Below are 20,988 nucleotides of genomic sequence, written 5' to 3'. Positions count from 1 at the left end.
TTTTTTTTTTTTTTTTTTTTTTTTAGAAATTGTGATTTGTAGGGAAAAAATATCTCTTCCTCCACCTAGGATAAAGCTATAAAAACCACCAAAAAAAACTCACCAATGGTGGTACTCTTACAACAAGATTGATGGTAGGGGTTATTTATTTATTTTGTAGGTTTTTAGAAGAGAGAGAGAAAATTGGTTTTTTACACACACAAAAAACATGATAGTCACCTCCACTTATGAAAAAACTTGCAAAAATCTCAACAAAATTTCCTCAATAGGTATGCTAGAACACTGAACAATAGAGTTTTTCACTTCATAATTAACTATTTTTCAACTTGAATAGAAAATAAAAATTGAAGAATTCTCCGATAATTATTTCAATTTAATAAAAATTTGAAAATTATTATTTTAATTTGCTAGTTTTTACATATCTATTCATTATATTATTAATGGTAAGAATGTTACTGAAACATATTTGTGTGTAAATAAATATATAGTGACAAATTATATTACATCGTTCTAATAAGTACAAGATTGAGTGTGTCTCCCTGCTGTCAGAGGCGGCTTAGTATTTATACAGGTCTAGTCCTGTCTAATAAGTGTAATAACTCCCCTCGATAAGTGCAATGACTCCTTAATAATTATTATGCTCCCTAGTAAGTGCATTGACTCTGCATTAATGGCCTGTTTGGTTGGATGTAGTTTGGGGGGAATTGCAATTCAGTGAATTCCCAAACTACAGTGTTTGGTTGGAGGGAATTGCAATTCCCTCCAAATGATGAATTGCAATTCATGGGGGCCCCATGAATTGCAATTCGGTGGAGAGGAGGGGTAATTTGTTGGTGCAAAGACAATTATTATTATTATTTTGAATTATTATTATTATTATTATTATTTTAAAAGAATTATTATTATTATTATTTTGAAAGAATTATTATTATTATTATTTGAATGAATTATTATTATTATTCTTATTATTATTATTATTATTATTTTAAAGAATTATTACTAAACACTGTAATTTCAATTCCTACTTTATTCATTGAATTGAACATAAGGACATTTTAGTCATTTTGTTACTTCTTACCTTTCAATTCCCTGTACTCATATTTCTGCCTACCAAACAGTGTAATTTCAATTCCTACTTTATTCATTGAATTGCAATTCCACCGAATTACAATTCTTTTCCACCCTAATTCCCTCATCCCAACCAAACACCCTGTAAGTGCATTGTTCCACCTACATTCTGCTAAACTCCTAACCATTACTATTTGAATATCTTAATATCTTTGACTGCTTCAAATTAGACCAAAAGTGTTCCAAGTCAAGTCTAGTAACTTATCTAATATCCTATCACCAGCAACCTCCTACTCATGAGTTATGAGCATCGTAGAGTCAACTAGACAGTAATAATGGTGGTAATCTAATTTAGTTATCCTGCCACCAACCTCCCTATCTCCTACAAACGTGTGTAACAGAGTTAGTTTGGGAAAAATAGCCAAAGTTTCCCACACAAAATTTAGTTTTGATCCTCATGTGATAACACACTACTACAAATAAGGCTTTTAATCTCGGGTTTTTGAGACTTTTAACATCGGTTTTCTTTTGACGTCGTTCTTCTAGACGTAGTATATTAAATAAACAACGTCGTATATTTTTTTTTAAATAAATATGTTTCGACGTCGGTTCTTAGCCAAGAACCGACGTCGTATATTTTCTAAAAAAAAAAATTTTTACGACGTCGGTTCTTGGCTAAAAACCGACGTCGTATATTTAAAAAAAATACCTTACGACTTCGGTTCTTAGCCAAGAACCGACGTCGTAGGATATATATATATATATATTTTTAAAATATACGATGTCAGTTCTTGGCTAAGTTCATGCATGGATCATATCTTGCGGTGTTCCGAAACTGAGTTAGTGCAGTCAGCAAAATTGCCTAACAACATCAAGTTTTCATCCTGATGTGAATTGAGTGGATGTTGGTTACATGTTAACTAGTATAAAAAGGTTGATTTTCTATCATTACGACTGAAGGATTTCATTAGCATTATTCTAAGAATTATTCTCACTAATTAAACAACTAAAATTCGTTGTACTAATTACTTTCTGCACTAATTAAACTACTAAAATTCATTGTACCCACTGCTAAACTAGATGACTATTTTTTTGACCAAAATTTTAAAACACTTACAAAGTCATTTTTTATTGAACTAAATATACATACACAAAGCTAATATTTTTCAAAACAGAATACTAGAAATTATTTATCACGCTGCCAGTTAAGTTAGCCCTAAATATGTGATGTATGTGCATACGACGGTCTTATACATGACACACGATTTATATATGTATGGCACACAACCTCCAGTCACACAGACATGTGATATATGCCCATGGAGGTGTTCAAACTATTATCTTCGTTCTCGTACGTAGATGACGATGATTCCGATTTTATGCTTCATTATGAGCCTACAATTTATTGTTGTGTATATCTTTATCTAATATGTTAACTATATGTAATTCCAATCCTTCCAAAATTAAAATATCTCTCAATTGTCTTCTTTGCTCCCTCTTATTATTTATGGTTAGAATCTCACGTTATTTTGGATACAATCACAACCTTTGATTGCACTTATTTGAATGCCTAGGATTTGTCCTCATCATTGTCTTCTAATACTATGTGTCCTCAATTCACATGTGAAGAAACTGAAGACTCTCGCAGGTGAAATATGGGGTGAGATATGAGCCGTTGATCTAATAATATAGATCGACGGCTCAAATCACGAAAAAATATTTAAAAAAAAAAACATGTTTCCTCCCAACATGCATGCAAACGATCAACTATCTCAAATTGATCCATCTTAAGATATAAAACTATACACATTAAGTTATAAAACTACGCACCTTAAACTATAAAACAACGCACCTTAAGTTTAGATTTGATGCACCTTAAACTAGAAGAGTGACACACCTTAAACTTTAAACATACACACCTTAGGCTATAAAATTATGTACCTTAAGCTATAAAACTACGCTCTTTAAGTTTTAAACTGATGCACCTTAAACTAGAAAAGTGATGCATTTTAAGCTATAAAGCTACGCTATAAAACAACGCACATTAACCTTAAAACTTAAACACCTTAAGTTTTAAACTATTGCACCTTAAACTAAAAAGTGACACACCTTACGCATTAAACATATGCACCTATTATTAAGTCCCATCTTTCCCCTGAAACCTATTACCGCACTTGATCCTCTCTTTTTCTCTCTCTCTCTCTCTCTCTCTCTCTCTCTCTCTATATATATATATATATATATATATATATATATATATATATAATATCAGGTGCGGTCGTGCTCTCCCGTGCGGCCGTGCGGTCACACATCACTCAATGTTACGAAATACACCACTTAATGTTAAGAAACACACCACAATGTTAAGAAACACACCACAGTGCATATTTATGTGGTGTGTTTCTTAACATTGAGTGGTGTATTTCGTAACATTGAGTGGTGTGAACCGCACGGCCTCACGGGAGAGCACGGTCGCACCTGATCATGACTATATATATATATATATATATATATATATATATATATATAAACACATACACATATAATGGGGATAGGGTAAAGGGCCCATGACCCCCTCTAGATCCGTCCCTGTGATTATTGGCTTAGTAATTACAATGTTCTAAGTTCGACTTATAGTGGGAGTGACCTATTAGTCTTTTTTGTTTGAACAAAAAAATTATAGACAATTTAGGCTGATTAGGATCATAATGTGGGATTTATCCATCCTTTCAGACAATAATTGTAGGTTTTTCTCATCACCCAAAATAAATAAATAAATGGGAGTAAAAAGAGTCTGTCATAAGATAATTAAGAGGTAGCAATTATTGTGAACAATGACACCTTATTCACCAAGTGCAACGAAAAGTTCACTAAACTACAAAGAAAAACAAAGTGATCGACTTTCAGCAGTTAAACTACACATATCCAGACAACTAAACAAGAAGTATACAAGCTAGCAGCTGCATCACTGGGGGTTTACATGAGTCATCTCATCTCAACATCATGAATCCAGTTTATGTTCCTAAAAAACATGTATCTCATCATTCTTCTCATGTATCGCATAGATAAGACTTGCAAAATAAAGTAATTCTCACCTAATTTCTTGCGAATAAAGAAAAATAGGAACCTGGAAAGAAAAATAGCATTGGCGATCACACTCAAAACAAATAGACCACGCAATGCATAAATGTTCAACCCGCCCTCTTCAGAAGGTTGATTGTTATTTTTAAACCATTTTTCCTCCAACTGTTTTAGCCTGCCTTCTTCTCTCAGTTTGGTAATTGCTCTGGAAAACTCAGGGACCAAAGGTGAACCTTTTCTAAAGGCCTGTTAAAAAGTCAAGAAGAAAGTTGCATTTCACGCCTATGTAATATTGTATCAAGCACAAAACAATAAATCATGGGTCCTGAGGGAAACCTGCACTCACTACCCGAGGGTGTGCATTCAGTAAATCCCACTTTGTGACCCTAGTTGGCAACTGACCTCAAGAAGTTAAACCAGCCTAGGCTACTCATATTTGGCCAACCCATACCGAGAAGGCGGCCAATAGGTCGCTCTTATTGGGAGTCCAACTTATAACTTTATGGTTAACAAGTTAAAAGTTTGACCAACTTAGCTAGTGTTGCCCGACAAAACAAGAAATCAATCTGATATTACATGTATGATAATTACAAAACCAAAGCCATCTGTATTTGTTTCAGATCCAATAATTGCATACTGAGATGGATACCTAGTGAGGAAAGCGTTGAGGTAAGGAATTTCATCAACTATTGCATCAGCACCTCCATTTTTACTCCCCTTGGATAAAGCTTCATGGTATTCCTCAGGGGAATTATAATGTTTAAGCCTATTATCATGGAAATTTATGTTGTTTACAAAAGATCCATGTATTGAAGAGCCCCTTTGAGAACCCATGTAATCATCCATTGGTGACTGAATCTCCTGAGCAGTTAACAATGAGCTTAACCTTGCAGTGAAGACTGATGTCATTATGAAGACTATAAACAACCAAACAATAACTACAAATCTTGACAAATTACTCCGAAGATTTTCTCCTGCAAGCAAACAAAGATTTTTGCATTTTAGCAAAAGTATGTAACTTGTTTTAGCAACAGAACAGAAGATGAATGTTTGTATGGAGACTGGAAATTAAAACTAGCTAGCTTACTGTGAGCATAAAACAGAGATGAAAATGCAAACCACAAAGCTGTTCCAATTTGCTGAGCTATTGAACCCTGAAATTGCTCGTTTATTTGATGCTCAATAAGCCAAACAATCGCACCCACACACACACATGAAATAATGAAAAGAATCCATAGTTGTGCGACCATCGGCTTTAAGAAAAACCACATTCCTTGTTTCTGCTGCAGTCTTGCCACCGTTCCATATCCAGGATCAGTATAAGGCAGTGTGAAGTCCACTAGTGATAATCTATGGAATGTAATAGTTGTATCGCCCACAACAGCATCTAAACGCTAATTAATCCATCCATCAGGTAAGTCATTAGACTCAAAATGAAAGACATTATTATTATTGAAGTTGAAAAACAACATATATAACAAAATTACCCCAAGGTAGACCTCTTTGAGGAGATCAGTATAACTGCCTTCAGTTTGTCCACTGGAATTTGCAACCACGAATGGGACGAATTTACATTGCAAGTTATATTCTATGAGACGCATGGCTTCGCGGAACACATCTACTGAAAAACCACTCACATCCATTGCACCCGTTTCAGACTCATGCTCTAATGCAACGAACTGGTTGAACCTTGTGTTCACTGGAATACCAATTCTTAGCGTAGTATTACTCAATTCATTTATATAAGAGCTCGATTCATATATATAAGAGCTCACTGGAAGACCTAAATATGCAATATATAACAATTAAATATGAGATAAATTTTAAAAAATTAATGAAAAATTAAATTTTAAATTTAAATCATAAATGCTAAACTCTAAAGAGTAAATATTGAACCATTAAACCAAATAAAACCAAAAATTTTGTTATCAACTCTAAAAATGGAGTGTGATCTCAGCCCTTGAATGAAAGGAAATTTAAAAAAAAATAATAATAAATTGACAATTTGATAATTTTTTAAATTTTGAAGTGCAAAGATTTATACTACACGTGCATAAATTTATACTACTACTTTATAAACTTATGCACTGATAGTATAACACTTATGCACTTGTAGTATAAAATTTTAGCACTTTGTAGTATAAAGCTTTGCACTTTAAAGTTAGAGATATTTACAAAAATAATACCACGTTTTTCCTAAACTAATATTTAAAAGTGCATAAGTATATATACTATAAATTGTAAAGATTTATACTACAAAGTGCAAAAATTTTATATTACAAGTACATAGGCTTATACTACAAAGTTTGAAAATTTTATCCTCTTCTAGAGTCCTTGATCTCATACCAATGTTTATTTGGAGCCTCTTTTCACCTTATATGTGAGAGAGAGAGAGAGAGAGAGAGAGAGTGAGAGAGAGAGTGAGTGAGATGGAGAGACACTACACCAAAAAGGTTATTTAGTGGCGGTTAATTTGTTATTTAGAGGCGGTTCAAAACCGCCACTAAACTGTTTAGAGGTGGTTCCCCAACCGTGTCTAAATAGTGTGTCGCGAAAGATTTAGAGGCGGTTTTAGACAAGTGTGGGAATTAATGGAAAACTTATTTAGCGACGGTTTTTAATGCATTTAGTGGCGGTTTTGTAACCGCCGCGAATAATCAATTATTTTTGTCTAGAGTTTAGCGACACTTACATAATCGCCACTAAATTATTTTATTTACTTTTACTTTTAATATTAGCGGCGGTTATATAACCGCCGCTAAATTAAGCTTTAGTTTTTAAATTATTTCTTATCTAATTGTAATGAAAGTACACTTACATAATCGCCACTAAATTATTTTATTTACTTTTACTTTTAATATTAGCGGCGGTTATATAACCGCCGCTAAATTAAGCTTTAGTTTTTAAATTATTTCTTATCTAATTGTAATGAAAGTACACTTACATAATCGCCACTAAATTATTTTATTTACTTTTACTTTTAATATTAGCGGCGGTTATATAACCGCCGCTAAATTAAGCTTTAGTTTTTAAATTATTTCTTATCTAATTGTAATGAAAGTACACTTACATAATCGCCACTAAATTATTTTATTTACTTTTACTTTTAATATTAGCGGCGGTTATATAACCGCCGCTAAATTAAGCTTTAGTTTTTAAATTATTTCTTATCTAATTGTAATGAAAGTACACTTACATAATCGCCACTAAATTATTTTATTTACTTTTACTTTTAATATTAGCGGCGGTTATATAACCGCCGCTAAATTAAGCTTTAGTTTTTAAATTATTTCTTATCTAATTGTAATGAAAGTACACTTACATAATCGCCACTAAATTATTTTATTTACTTTTACTTTTAATATTAGCGGCGGTTATATAACCGCCGCTAAATTAAGCTTTAGTTTTTAAATTATTTCTTATCTAATTGTAATGAAAGTTTTTGAACTGACATTGAAATTTTTCATTGTATTTTAATTTTAATTTTTATAATCCTCATCAAATTAAGGTTTTTTTTTTTGTTTGTTTGTATATTTCTACATTCAAATTTGCATTGCAACCACAAACAAACTCTATATACACATTTAATTGAAAAGAAAATTAATTGTAACGAATATTTGTCAAATAATATCAAACAATATTCATGTACAACCAACCGTCTACATATTAATTGAACTGTATACATAACTGAAAAATATTTTAAGTGAAAAATATAAAGCAATATAGTAGTTTATTCATCAATATGACGGTTTCATGCAAAAGGAATTTACATCATCACTAGACAATGAATATCATTTTTTACCCTCGATGAGAATTGATAGTCATGACTTTTTCTTGTAGTATTTTGAATCTTCGAGGACTCAAACACCTGAGGAGCTTGGAGAGCATGGCACTGGTGGCATGTATTGATTGAAAAGCTAATATCTTCATTTTTGCTTTCCTCTTAATATCTCATACAACCTTCAGCCTGTATACCTTACAACAGATAATATACTCTGCATTTCCTGTTTAAGTAGAAGAGAATGTGAATAACACAATGGATTTTGATAGGATTACATAATAGATGAAAATCATGAAATGTCTTTCCACAAATATGCGAAGGCATTTAAAGAAAATGAAAGGAACCTCTGTAGTTCAAGAGTTGTATACATAAACTTATCTTCACCTCATCCATAGACTGCCAAATTACCAAAACCAAGCATTCAAGAATCAGTCAACAACTTATGTAAAATCCAATGAAAAAACAATACTGCCATAACATAAGCCCATTAATTATATCCAGTATGAATTGATGAACAGATAATAGTATAGTATTCAAGGAATGAAAGGTGAATCCTAACTAAAACAGTTTGCATCTTGCACTATTTATAAAGCAAGGTTAGAGAATACATGGATTCTAAGAAAATAAAGTAGTCATATAAATTCTTTATGAACTGGAGAGAAGTTTCAAAATGAATAAGGAAATATTTAGGAGAGTAAAGGACAGGAAGATTACATACTTACCTATACCGAAGCAATATGGTCACAAGAACCTTCAGTAGGAGCTCTCATTCACATAAGAATATGCCAGCTGAAACAAGAAGACAATTATGTAATTTCAACTCAGGAAATTTCAGTTTTAACCTTCGGTAAATATTAAATCCTACCTTATATCAAACAATATGAAGTCTCATTTTCAAAAGCTATTACGGAGCAATATGAAGTGTGAGGCATTGCTTGAAGTTAAATGCTTATATGAAAAAAACTCACCCTTGGTATCATGTCTTCACTATATCCACCAGTCGTCTACAATTGAAAACAAGTCAGAGCCAATTTGTCAAGGCATCATATCCAACAAAGCTAACTTTTTTCTGTATTTTGATAGTGAGGATGATGATGCAACAAACTCATATAGTCATATGACAGTCAGATATAGAAGAAAATGAGGGAAAAGTCTAATGTAGTGATCTGTCTATACACTAATTATATGCTTACAGCAACAACATTAACAAGAGAAGTTTTTCCAGCATTTTGCAAGCCTATCATAACCGTATTGATCAAGCCTAAAATTAGAAAAAAAATGTGAACAAATAAATACTAACCGTATGGACCAAGCCTAAAATTAGAAACAAAAATACTCAGCAAAAAAGACTGGTCAATTAGCAAACAATTAGTATCTTTGGTCAAGCGATATTTTGACCACCTCAAGGGCATGTGGAAGTTTTAGGGCATAGAGAGAGAGACATAAGGGTTGAACCTCCAAATGCTAAAAGGTAAGTAGAAGATAGCCCAAACCATTCTTTACAAATCATATATTGTTTCTTGGTAAGAATAGGTATGCAGAATCATACTCATATTAGCTATTTTATGCTCCAATAAGGCAAAAACGATAAGTGATATCTATGCAGGAGATGGAATGTATGTCTGACTCACTAGTGCTGCTATCATTCATTCCATCCAATGATACATTATCTAGGAGCTTGTTTTTCTCCAAGGCTAAATTACTCAGAAATTTAAGAATGAAGTTCTAACCTTGCCTTTCAAAAATCCAACTAATTTTCCCTTTATGCTTATATGAAAATTGTCAAAAGTGTTTCTAGTGTTTGTGTATATCTATAAAATGACCTCGATAAAATTGAGGAGGTTTTCCCTAGTTAAAATCTCTTAAGTGCACACCTGAGCATCAAAGCCAGACATTAAGAAACATGTATCCTAATAATTTCTTATTTCAATACAAAACAATCTGGCAGAAGGGATAAAATGCCAAAAATGAGGGAATATCATATGATGATATCAAAATGAATATGCAACATAACCATTAGGTTCCACACTAGCCAAAAGATTCCTCTCTTAAACATGGTTTGATATACCACAGGCACAAAAGCAAACACATAGCCTGCAATTTCTGTTTGTCTTTCATCCCTAATAGCCTTGCCATTGAAGACAATTACAAATATTTCTTAATACCAAAATAAAATCCACTATTATTTTTTGAATAAATAAAAAAATCTAAATATGGTCATTCAAATAAACCAACAACTTCATATCCATAAATCAAATAGCAATTCTGCGTAAAACTATACTTTCACCACAAATAAAAAAAATGCAATTCAAGAAAATTAATTTTTTCACCAATCTTTTTTTTAAAGAAATAGAACAGGACATCGCAGCACAGATCCTACAGCATGGAACAGTACCTACAAGCTACTAAAAGCATGTCATCATGAACGCGAACTGTGCCAGACATCACATAAGTTAGAATAATACAAGCAAAATAAAAAACTAATACCTTTCTAGATTTGCAGCGACAAATGGCCAGTGAACAACGAGGAGAGCAGCTATGGAAGCAATTAGGAGATGAATAGCTTCTGTGAACTGTCGCGAGTGGTGTCGCCGACGGTGATGGCGCCACCGTCACTGTCTTCCTCTCGGCGGCTCCTGTATTGCCGATCGCCGATCGCCGATCTAATTCTAGATATCCATGCTAAAAGCTTTCGAAAAATCCTCCTTGCTCTTCGATTGCTTCCTTTGCTTGGGGTTTTGTCCGCCATGGTTTCGAGGGTTGTCCTGCTCGGCTTCCTTTACAACTTTACATAAATTCATCACCTGTCATTTTTGTTTTAAGAACTTCTAATTAATATAAATAAATAATTTTATTGATTTTTAGCGACGGTTACCACAAACGCCGCTAAAATACACATTTATTTAATTAAGTTTTAGCAGCGATTCTTTTAACCGCAGCTAAAATACATATTATATTAAAAAAAAAATAATGTTTCCTAAGTTTAATACAAAATTAGTGGCGGTTTGTATAACCGTCGCAAAATACTCATTTAGCGGCAGTTGTATATAACCGCCTCTAAATATGTGTCGCTAAAAAACTAATTTGTTGTAGTGAGACAAAGATATTTTACGTATTTCGATAATCCTTAACGACTGACATACATTCTGCCTAAACTAAAACGTTGTTGAACAACATGCAAACCCTAAACGATAGATCTATCAGAGAATTCAGTAAAATAGAAATCAAGTGAGGAAATGTAATTGGCAGAATGTAAACTAAGACAGATATTGGTTACCCAGTTCGATACAACTTGTATCTACATTTGGGGAACGACCATCAGTGCGTCCAATCCACTATCTCCAACACCAATTGTACAAAATATAAGAGATGATACAATCTCACCCAAGTGATACCCACAAGGTAAGTACCCTACTGTCCAAGGCTATAGTAGATAGACAAAGTCGGAGATCCATGCAACAGAAGTCCAAGAAACCCTTCTTGGAGAGCTGCTCCATTACTGTTCTATTCGCTAACTCACTCTATGTTGCACCACAACTGCATGGTCTTCATGTCCACAGATTAATCATCAGTGAGTATCTTCTCATGTTCTTCTTTTTAGATCTTCAAAACTCAAGTCTTGAGGAGATGCCTTTATAAGAATAAGACTTGTAAAACCTTAAGGAGAGAAAGTTTGTGATTCAAGTCAGAATAATTTCATTCTTGTATCTTCAATTCTTGAATCAACTCCCTTTATATAGACTTTGATATACTAGGTAGATTGGGTAATCTTAGTTTGAATGTCCAAGTAGTAGATTACCGTCATACCCTTCGAGGTGTTCAAAGAGTAGGGACTTTTTTGTAGTGTCACCTCTTGTGTTGTAATTGTTGTGCCAGATCAGCGAAGATAAATTGGTGAAGTCCAACAAATAAATTCTGGATGCTTTGGCGTAGTGTCTGATTAATAAGGTCCTCACTTTTAACTCTAACAGACTCAAAACTAAAACATATCGAATTTGCCATAATAATTCAGTCAATTACACGTTTGGAGTATAGACTTAAAACAATAACAATATATATATATATATATATATATATATATATATATATATATATATATATATATATATATATATATATATATATAGGAAATTCTCACGATCACAGTCGATCATGGTTACACTCCATGTCGTCAAAACAAATAATTTTTTTCATTAACATTAACGCACTATCTTTCTTTCATCTTGATCAACTCAATTAACGAAAGGCGTCTAGAGCGAAAGCTCTGATGTGAGGCTATTAACCTTAGTCTGAGGAGTGCGAGAATTAAAACCCTAACAAACACCCTCTTTGGCTATTATTTGGCAAAACAACTCAATAAAGACGAATAAAAATTCATTGCCAAAGCAATAATTACCAAAAGCTTAGAAAGTTCTTATACTAAAGGACAAACAGCTTAGTACCAAAATAAAATACAGACCATTTAATTTGTTGTGCACAACTTACAATTTAGTGCAAGGTCTGTAAACAAGTAACCTAAAGAGTAACAGAAGAAAGTAATCTTCAAAATGTTACTCTCCCTAAATCCCAAAGCTACTCCCCATTTTTGCTAAAGTATAGACAAGGTAAACTTCAAACCGCAAGAGTAAATCCTCCACTCTCCATTGTGAAAATATCAGCTTCAGATTCAGAGATACTCAGGTGACGAAGAATAGTAGCTAGCTCGGTGCGAGCAACGTCAAGTTGATGATTGATAATAAGGTTCACTGTCTCAAGCTCAACCACCCTAATTTTAAGCATCTTGGACTACCTCAGGTCTTTGACATAGGGAGTGGTCGCTTCATCATCCATGTCTGGCATTGGTGTATCATTTGCTGGAAGCACTGGCTTAACATCTTTGACATGTTTTCCACTAATAAGTCTTTCATCAACCTTGTATAGTGGTGTGGACCAGATAATCTTGTGACCAAGAGGATTTAGGCCTTGTGCAGTAAGGATTCCATAAATTAGATTGGGATAGGGAAACTTAACCTTCTATTCTCTAGGATGTATAAACATCAGGACGCGTTCATAAATGTTTCGACCAAGATTGAACTTCTTCTTGGTACCAATCCTGAACAGAAAGACTGCTAGGTCCTTAGAGATTGTATAATGATGTGCTGAGGGAATCCAGTTTTAGGTAGAGATTCGGTGTAGGATCACAAACTTGGAACTTAAATCAGCACTATATAGAACATCAAATTCGGTCGACGGCCACTAAGTTATAACACCACAAGTCATAGTTTTTGCAACTAGATCCCATCATGTGACTTCATCGTCGTTAATGCAATCTCTTCCATAGTAGTTGTTTATCACATTAGGGATAAACTTGTACCACTTTTCCCGAATAAAAACCTTGATGAACTTCTTGTTAGCTGGGTCATTGACTGCGTCTGTCAGGTTGCAATAGAACTCACAAGTAAGAGCTTGGAATGAGGACCAACATCCTCAATTGTACTCATCAGACCTACTTCCTGGAATAGTGGTATGATATCACAAACAGAATTCGGGTGATTGATTTCAACACTTCTCTGCACAATCAGTTCTCTTTTCAACATTGAGGCCCATTTTTCATCTGCTTCAGCATTTACCATCATCGGATTTCCATAGATACAGTGGTATCTGTAATTTCAAGAGTAATACTCCTTTTCTTTGTTGTCTTAGCCTTATTGGATTTTGGAGGTGGTGGAGGAACAATCACCGGTGCTTTTCCCTTAGTTGTAGATCACAACTGTTTGAAAACTTGTTGAACAATAGGGTCTGTTTCATTTTCACTAGACACATGAGTATTTCTCTTATTATCAGAACACGAGGCAAGTGGAGGTTCAGAGGTTGAATAAATGAATCTTTCAGGACGACCTTTGCGTTTTAACTACCTTGTTCATTTTACTGGTGAACTAGGAACAAAGGTAGTCGATTGAGGTAGGCTTGACTTAGGTAGTAACACAGGGGTTTTTGACAGAATTAACTCTAGATTTAGGATGTGCAGTTTCAAATTATGATGGACTCATTTCAGAAACAGGTTCAACAGGCAAATCGTTTGCCTCAGTTATGACTACATCAGGATGTGACGCACTAGCAGGCTTGGGTTCAATGAATGCACTAGGAGTTACAATAAAATCTTTTTGATGTTCAACAAGTAAGGGATTAAAGGGTAAGTTCGACAATTGAGTGACAGAAACATGTAACTCACTCATAATAAGTGTATTGGAGAAAGAGATTGAGAGCGGGGGAAGAAGATATAAAATTTCTGATTTGAATTTTGAAGAGAATCAATTCCTTTCCACTGAGTCAACAGTTCTTTGAAGTAAAAGCTTACTGACACGTTGAGAGAAAAAATAGGCATGCAGAGGTTATGGATTGTACGCATATGCAGAGATAATTTTGGTATAAAATATTATCTCTTTTAGGTTGTTAGAGATAATGTAAAAAAATTTGCTAGTATGTAGGAGAGATTTTTGGGTTGAAAAACAATTAAAACTCTTAGAAGGAATGATCGAATGAAAATTTGACTCAATTTTGAATATATACCATATGTAGAAAATTAACTTTTTAAGAAACTGGTATACCATCCGATAATACCTCCTGGCTTAGAAACTGACTCATAAATCTCTTTGACAGACTCAGAGTTCTGACCTGAGAATCTCAAATCTGTTAGCATCGAGTGGCTTCATCAGAATTTCCGCCAGTTGGTTTTCTTTTTGAACATATTCCAGTTCAATTTCCTTCTCTTCAACCAACTTTCTTATGAAGTGATGTCTTATATCAATGTGCTTTGTCCTTGAATATTGAACAAGATTCTTTGATATATTGATGACACTAATGTTGTCACAATAAAGTGTCATTGTATCTTATGAAATCCCATAATCTAGCAACATTTGCTTCATCCATAAGAGTTGCGTACAACATCCTCCTACTACTATATACTCAGCCTCAGTCGTGCCTAGAGAAATAGAATTTTGTTTCTTAGCCATGAAATTACGTTCTTTCCAATGAAGAAACATCCTTCAAACGTATTCTTCCCATCATCAACATTTCCTACCCAATCTACATCACAATAACTAACAAGGCAAATTTTGCTATCTTTTGAATACTAAATCCCATATTATTTAGTTCCCTTAACATACTTTAGAATCCTCTTTGCAGCTATTAGGTGCGACTCCTTAGGAGCTGATTGATATTTGGCACGCATGCCTACACTGTACATTATGTCTGGTCAACTTTCTGTCAGATATAATAGACTTCCAATTAGACTTCTATAAAGTGTTGGATCCACTGGTTGATCAATATGCATTATCCTTCGACAATTTTGTAGATGTGGAGATAGGTGTTCTAGGAGATTTGCATGATTCCATATCAAACTTCTTGATTAGGTTTTTGGCATAGTTTTCTTGTGAGATAAAGTATATATCCTTCAGTAACTTGCTTTACTTGTAAACCCAAGAAGTAAGTTAGCTGGCCAATCATAGGCATTTCAAACACTTTTTTTCATAACCTCTACTAATTCATCAGTATATCTATGAAATGTGGATCCAAAGACTATATCATCCACATATATATGAGCAATGGTGAAATGTTTACCAATAGTTTTGACAAACAATTTTTTTGTCAAACACTACCTCTTTTGTAACCCTGTCGTAGTAAATACTGTGTTAGGCGTTCATACCATGCTCGAGGCGCTTGTTTTAGTCCATAGAGAGCTTTCTTGAGAGCTTTCCTCAGCTTATACACATAATCAGGGTATTTTAGATCCTCAAATCATTTTGGTTGAGCCACATAGATATCTTCATGTAAATATCCATTCAGGAAGGCTATCTTAACATCCATCTGAAACAGCGTGAAACCCTTTATGCATGCAACGACTAGTAGAATTTTGATTGACTCTAATCTAGCTACTAGAGCAAATGCTTCATCATATTCTACCCCTTATATTTGAGTGTAACCCTGATCAACTAGTCTGGCTTTGTTTCATACCATATTTCTAGATTCATCAGTCTTGTTCTTAAAGATCCACTTTGTTCCAATGAAGTTTACTCCTTCTAGTTTAGGAACCAAGTCCCATACATGATTATTTATACATTGCCTTAATCCATAGATCATCCTAAAGAGCTTCTTTCACATTCTTTGGTTCTATCTTAGAAGTTTAGTAGGAATATCCGGCTAGTTCAACTAGATTTCTTCTTCTAACTTTACTTTTTGTTCGTATGCCAGCTGTTAGAGCACCAATGATGTTATCTGATGGATGATTCTTCTCTATTCTTTTAGGGATATTTCTTCCATTTATATCAGACGTAAATTGAGATAGATGTCCCACCTCCTTCATCATTGTCATCTGAATGTGGTTCGTCCACTGTCTCAGGTAGTTGGGTTGCGGTATTTGGTTCATCCACTGGCTTAGTCAGAATATCTGGTTGTGTGTCAGTGGATTTTGTTGGTATTGTCATGATATCTAATTCATCTGGTTCATCATCTACAACTACATTCACAAACTCCATGATTGTTTATGTCCACCTGTTATCAACCCTATATGCTCGATTATTTAGTGAGTATCCAAGAAATGCTCACTCGTTGCTATTGGGTTCAAACTTTCTTCTTTGTTCACGATCAATCATGATAAAACATTTAGTACAAAAAATATGGAAATATTTCATATTTGGTTTCTTAACTTTCCATATTTAGTACGGTGTCTTAGTAGTGCTAGGCCTAAGATAGATCCTATTCACTTTGTGATAAGCTGTGTAAACTGCTTCTGCCCAAAAACGTTGTTGTAGATGACTGACATTGAGCATGACTCGTGTCATCTCTTGTAAGGTTCGGTTCTTCCTTTCTACAATACCATTTTGTTGAGCAGTTCGTGGAGCGGAGAACTCATGTTCGATACCATAACTTGAGCAGAAGTCTGAGTAAAGTGCATTTTCATGCTCCTTTCCATGATCACTTCTTAGTCTCAGAATTTTGATGATTGGTTCATCTTTTTCTTTTTGTAGTCGAAGACACAATGTCTTAAATGTTTCGTAGGTTTCTGATTTCTCCCTTAATAAAGCTACCCAACAAAAACAAGAAAAGTCATCAACACAAACAAAAATTTATTTCTTACCTCTTATACTTTTTGTCTAAGTTGGTCCCATCAAATCAATATGAACCAGTTCTAGGCATCACTCAGTCATGATCGTCTTTACAGCTTTGTGATGTGCTCTAGTTTGTTTACCAATGACACATATACCAAACACACCATCATGATCCACCTTCATTTTTGGTATGCATCGAACTTGATCAATTTATCCATGTCACGATAGTTCATGTGACCTAGATGTTTGTGCCATAGTCTTGACTCTTCTGATTTTGTCTTGTTACAAGTAAGATCATTTGTTAGAATGTAACAATTATCATAGGATCGAGTACCTTCCATTACAGTGTGGTTCAATTTTTCAAGAACAATGCATTGTCTTTTGTTGAAGCAGACATTCCAATTTTTATAACACAGTTAACTTATACTTATTGGACAGTTAACTTATACTTATTGGATTTACACATAGGCCTTGAACCAGCAAGGCATCCTCTAGAGTGCATTTGCCAACAAATCTTCCTCTTTGACCATCATCAAAGGTAACTGACCCACTGTTGGATTGGATATTACTTTAGAAATTTTGGATTTCCTATTATATGTCTCGAACACCCACTATCAATGTATCATCTTGTTTCTATTAGAGCTGCTGGCAGGATAATAGTGGGATAATATACTATATTAAACTTCCTGACCCAAATCTGTCTCTTGAAGGGAGTGATGTTTTGCTGACGATACACCTCTTCTCTTTGATCCTTATAGAAATAATAGCATTCTGGTCTAGTATGACCTCAGGATTGACAGTAATTACAGGCTGGATTATACTTTCTCAATCTAACATATCTTCATTTCATCATTGAATAGAGTGGCTGTCAAGCTGGTATCACTGGTGCAGTAGTAATAGGTGTAGAAATTCTTCCTTTTACGAAAACCGTATTGGATTTTGACGATTGACCTTTTTCAAATCCAAGACCAGTCTTTTTGTTAGATGATTTTCTCTCAGAATCCAAGATTTCATCCAGTGTTGAAGTAGTGTTCATCATTTTGATATTGTGTTACAATTCTTCCAAATTCCTTCATCAATTTCCCTTCATGTATCCTTATTTGACTTATCAGATCATCTTTCATGAGTAAGCTAGCATTCAGTTTCTTAACCCTTTCTTCATGATGCCTCAATTCTTCATTCAGATTCTTGTTGCTCTTCACGAGTTGCTCCCAACTGGCCACAAGTTTTGCATACTCTTGTTCTAGATCAGTATGTATCTCTTCAAAGTCATCCGAAGACATATAGTCATCGTCTTCATATTCTGATAGACCATAAGCTAGTGTGAAGAAAGCAACAAAGTTTCCAGTATTTTCATCAGTTAGTTGGTCTACATCACCATCTTCATCATCGCTCCATGTCGTAGCAGTCATAGACTTATTTCTTTTTAGATAAGTTGGACACTTAGCTTGGATATGTCCAAATCCTTCACACTCACGACATTGAAATGAGCGATATAATGTTTTACCAGAACTTAAGGTGATATTCTTTGACTGTCCTGATATAGATGGTTAACTAGACTTTAAACTAGTTTAGTTTAATGAGTTTTTCTGATTGACTGAGTTTCCTAGTCTGGATTGATTTCGTCCACTTTGATTCTATCCACAACAATTAAATCCTTTGAGAATCTTTTTGAAGTTCTTCATGAGAAGGGCTAGTGATTCATTGTTTAGATCCTCATTATCTGACTTGTTTTCAAGATCAACAGTGAATGCAACAGATTTTCCACGTTTCGATGAATTAAGGTTATCCTCTGTAAGAACTTGAAGTTCATACGTATGAAGACTGCACATTAATTCTCCAACAGTTTTCTTCTCCCATCCTTGATTCTCCTAGATAGCAATCGCCTTCATACGAAACCTCTTGGAGAGAGATCGAAGTATCTTCTTTACAACTCTCGACTCAGTGAATGGTTCTCCAAGTATTGATGCTCGGTTCATCAGTTCTTATACCCGGTTGTGAAAATCAGAGATAGTTTCCTCTTCGTTAATCCTTAGGGCTTCAAATTCGGAGATGACCATCTGGAGTTTGGACTGTTTGACATCGTTAGTTCCTTCGAATCTTGTTTCTACGATCTTTCAGGCCTTCTTAGCTTCTCGAACTCCAGTAACAAGGGTGAAGACTGATTCATGTAAAGAGCCAACTATAGAGTTCAATGCCTTGTTGTTGTAGTCTGATTTGTTGATCCCATCTTCAGTCCATTCAATCTCTGGCTTAGCCTCAGAGGTGCCATTAGTGCGATCCATCATGGGAGGCGTCCATCCAGTGATCAATGTGTGCCAAACTCTAATCCCTTATGTTTGATGGTAAATTTCCATTCTGGTTTTCCAGAAATATGTAATTGGTGCCATCCAATTCAGGACACATTATGTTACTATCTATCCTGTAACTCAGATTCCGATCCAAAACACAAAATACACAGAAACTATACAACAAGGTATCAAGAATCACAACTAAAACCAATATCAGAATATTCAGTCAAGAATATATCAAAAATATAGTAATATAGAACTTTCCTATGGATCAAGTAACTATGTAGACTTGAAAGCTTTGTTAGTCTAATTTTACGTATTTCGATAATCCCTAACGACTAACATATACTCTATCGAAACTAAACCGCTGTTGAACAACATGCAAACCCTAAACAATAGATCTATCAGAGAATTCAACAGAATAGAAATCAAGTGTGGAAATATAATTGGCAGAATGTAATCTAAGATAGATTGGTTACCCAGTTCGATACAACTTGTATCTACATCTGGGAGACAACTATTAGTGCGTCCAATCCACTATCTCCAAGACCAATTGTACAAAAGGTAAGAGATGATATAATCTCACCTAAGTGATCCCTACAAGGTAACTACCCGACTGTCCAAGACTATTGTAGATTGTCAAAGTCGGAGATCCGTGCAACAGAAGTCCAAGAAATCCCTTCTTGGAGAGCTCCTCTGCCGCTGTCTGATTCGCTGACTCACTCTATGTTGTACCACAACTGCATGGTCTTCATGTCCACAGATTAATCATCAATGAGTATCTTCTCAATTTCTTCTTTTTAGATCTTCAAAACTCAAGTCTTGAGGATATGCCTTTATAAGAATAAGACTTGTAAAACCTTAAGGAGAGAAAGTTTGTGATTCAAGTCAGAATAATTTCATTCTTGTATCTTCAATTCTTGAATCAACTCCCTTTATATAGACTTTGATATACTAGGTAGATTGGGTAATCTTAGTTTGAATGTCCAAGTAGTAGATTACTGTCATACCCTTCGAGGTGTTCAAAGAGTAGGGACTTTTTTGTAGTGTCACCTCTTGTGTTGTAATTGTTGTGCCAGATCAGCGAAGATAAGTTGGTGAAGTCCAACAAATAAATTCTGGATGCTTTGGCGTAGTGTCTGATTAATAAGGTCCTCACTTTTAACTCTAACAGACTCAAAACTAAAACATATCGAATTTGCCATAATAATTCAGTCAATTACACATTTGGAGGTTAGACTTAAAACACTAACAATATATATATATATATATATATATATATATATATATATAGGAAATTCTCACGATCACAGTCGATCATGGTTACACTCCATGTCGTGAAAACATATAATTTCTTTCGTTAACATTAACGAATCACTATCTTTCTTTCATCTTGATCAACTCAATTAACGAAAGGCGTCTAGAGCGAAAGCTCTGATGTGAGGCTATTAACCTTAGTCTGAGGAGTGCGAGAATTATGACTTTAGTACTTTCAGATCCACAGTGGACATCTTAGGTGGTATGGGCCCACTGTGGATCCGAAAGTCACATCCCATTCATATCTAAGTCTCCTACTTAATCTACAGGGATACATATTATTTTGGAATATGAAATGAGGACGGAAATTTGTATGTGTGTGTGTGTATCCCTCCGTCTTGAATTGGTTGTCACATTTACTTTT

The 20,988-nt window shown here is 34.4% G+C and overlaps 1 long non-coding RNA gene across 1 annotated transcript; it reads right to left on the bottom strand.

Moving 5' to 3' along the window:
• Positions 1–7,753: 7,753 nt before the first annotated feature.
• On the bottom strand, positions 7,754–10,720 carry LOC116004984. Its single transcript, XR_004094868.1, has 5 exons — positions 10,418–10,720; positions 8,899–8,934; positions 8,653–8,719; positions 8,275–8,326; positions 7,754–8,153 (listed from the first exon to the last, which is right to left on the bottom strand). It is a non-coding gene; the product is annotated as an uncharacterized LOC116004984 (long non-coding RNA).
• Positions 10,721–20,988: the final 10,268 nt, after the last annotated feature.

The sequence above is a fragment of the Ipomoea triloba genome, chromosome 14 (genome assembly GCF_003576645.1).
Source record: "Ipomoea triloba cultivar NCNSP0323 chromosome 14, ASM357664v1".
Taxonomy (NCBI): domain Eukaryota; kingdom Viridiplantae; phylum Streptophyta; class Magnoliopsida; order Solanales; family Convolvulaceae; genus Ipomoea; species Ipomoea triloba.
The sequence above is the reverse complement of the archived record's forward strand: the minus strand, read 5'-3'. Positions and strand labels throughout refer to the sequence as shown.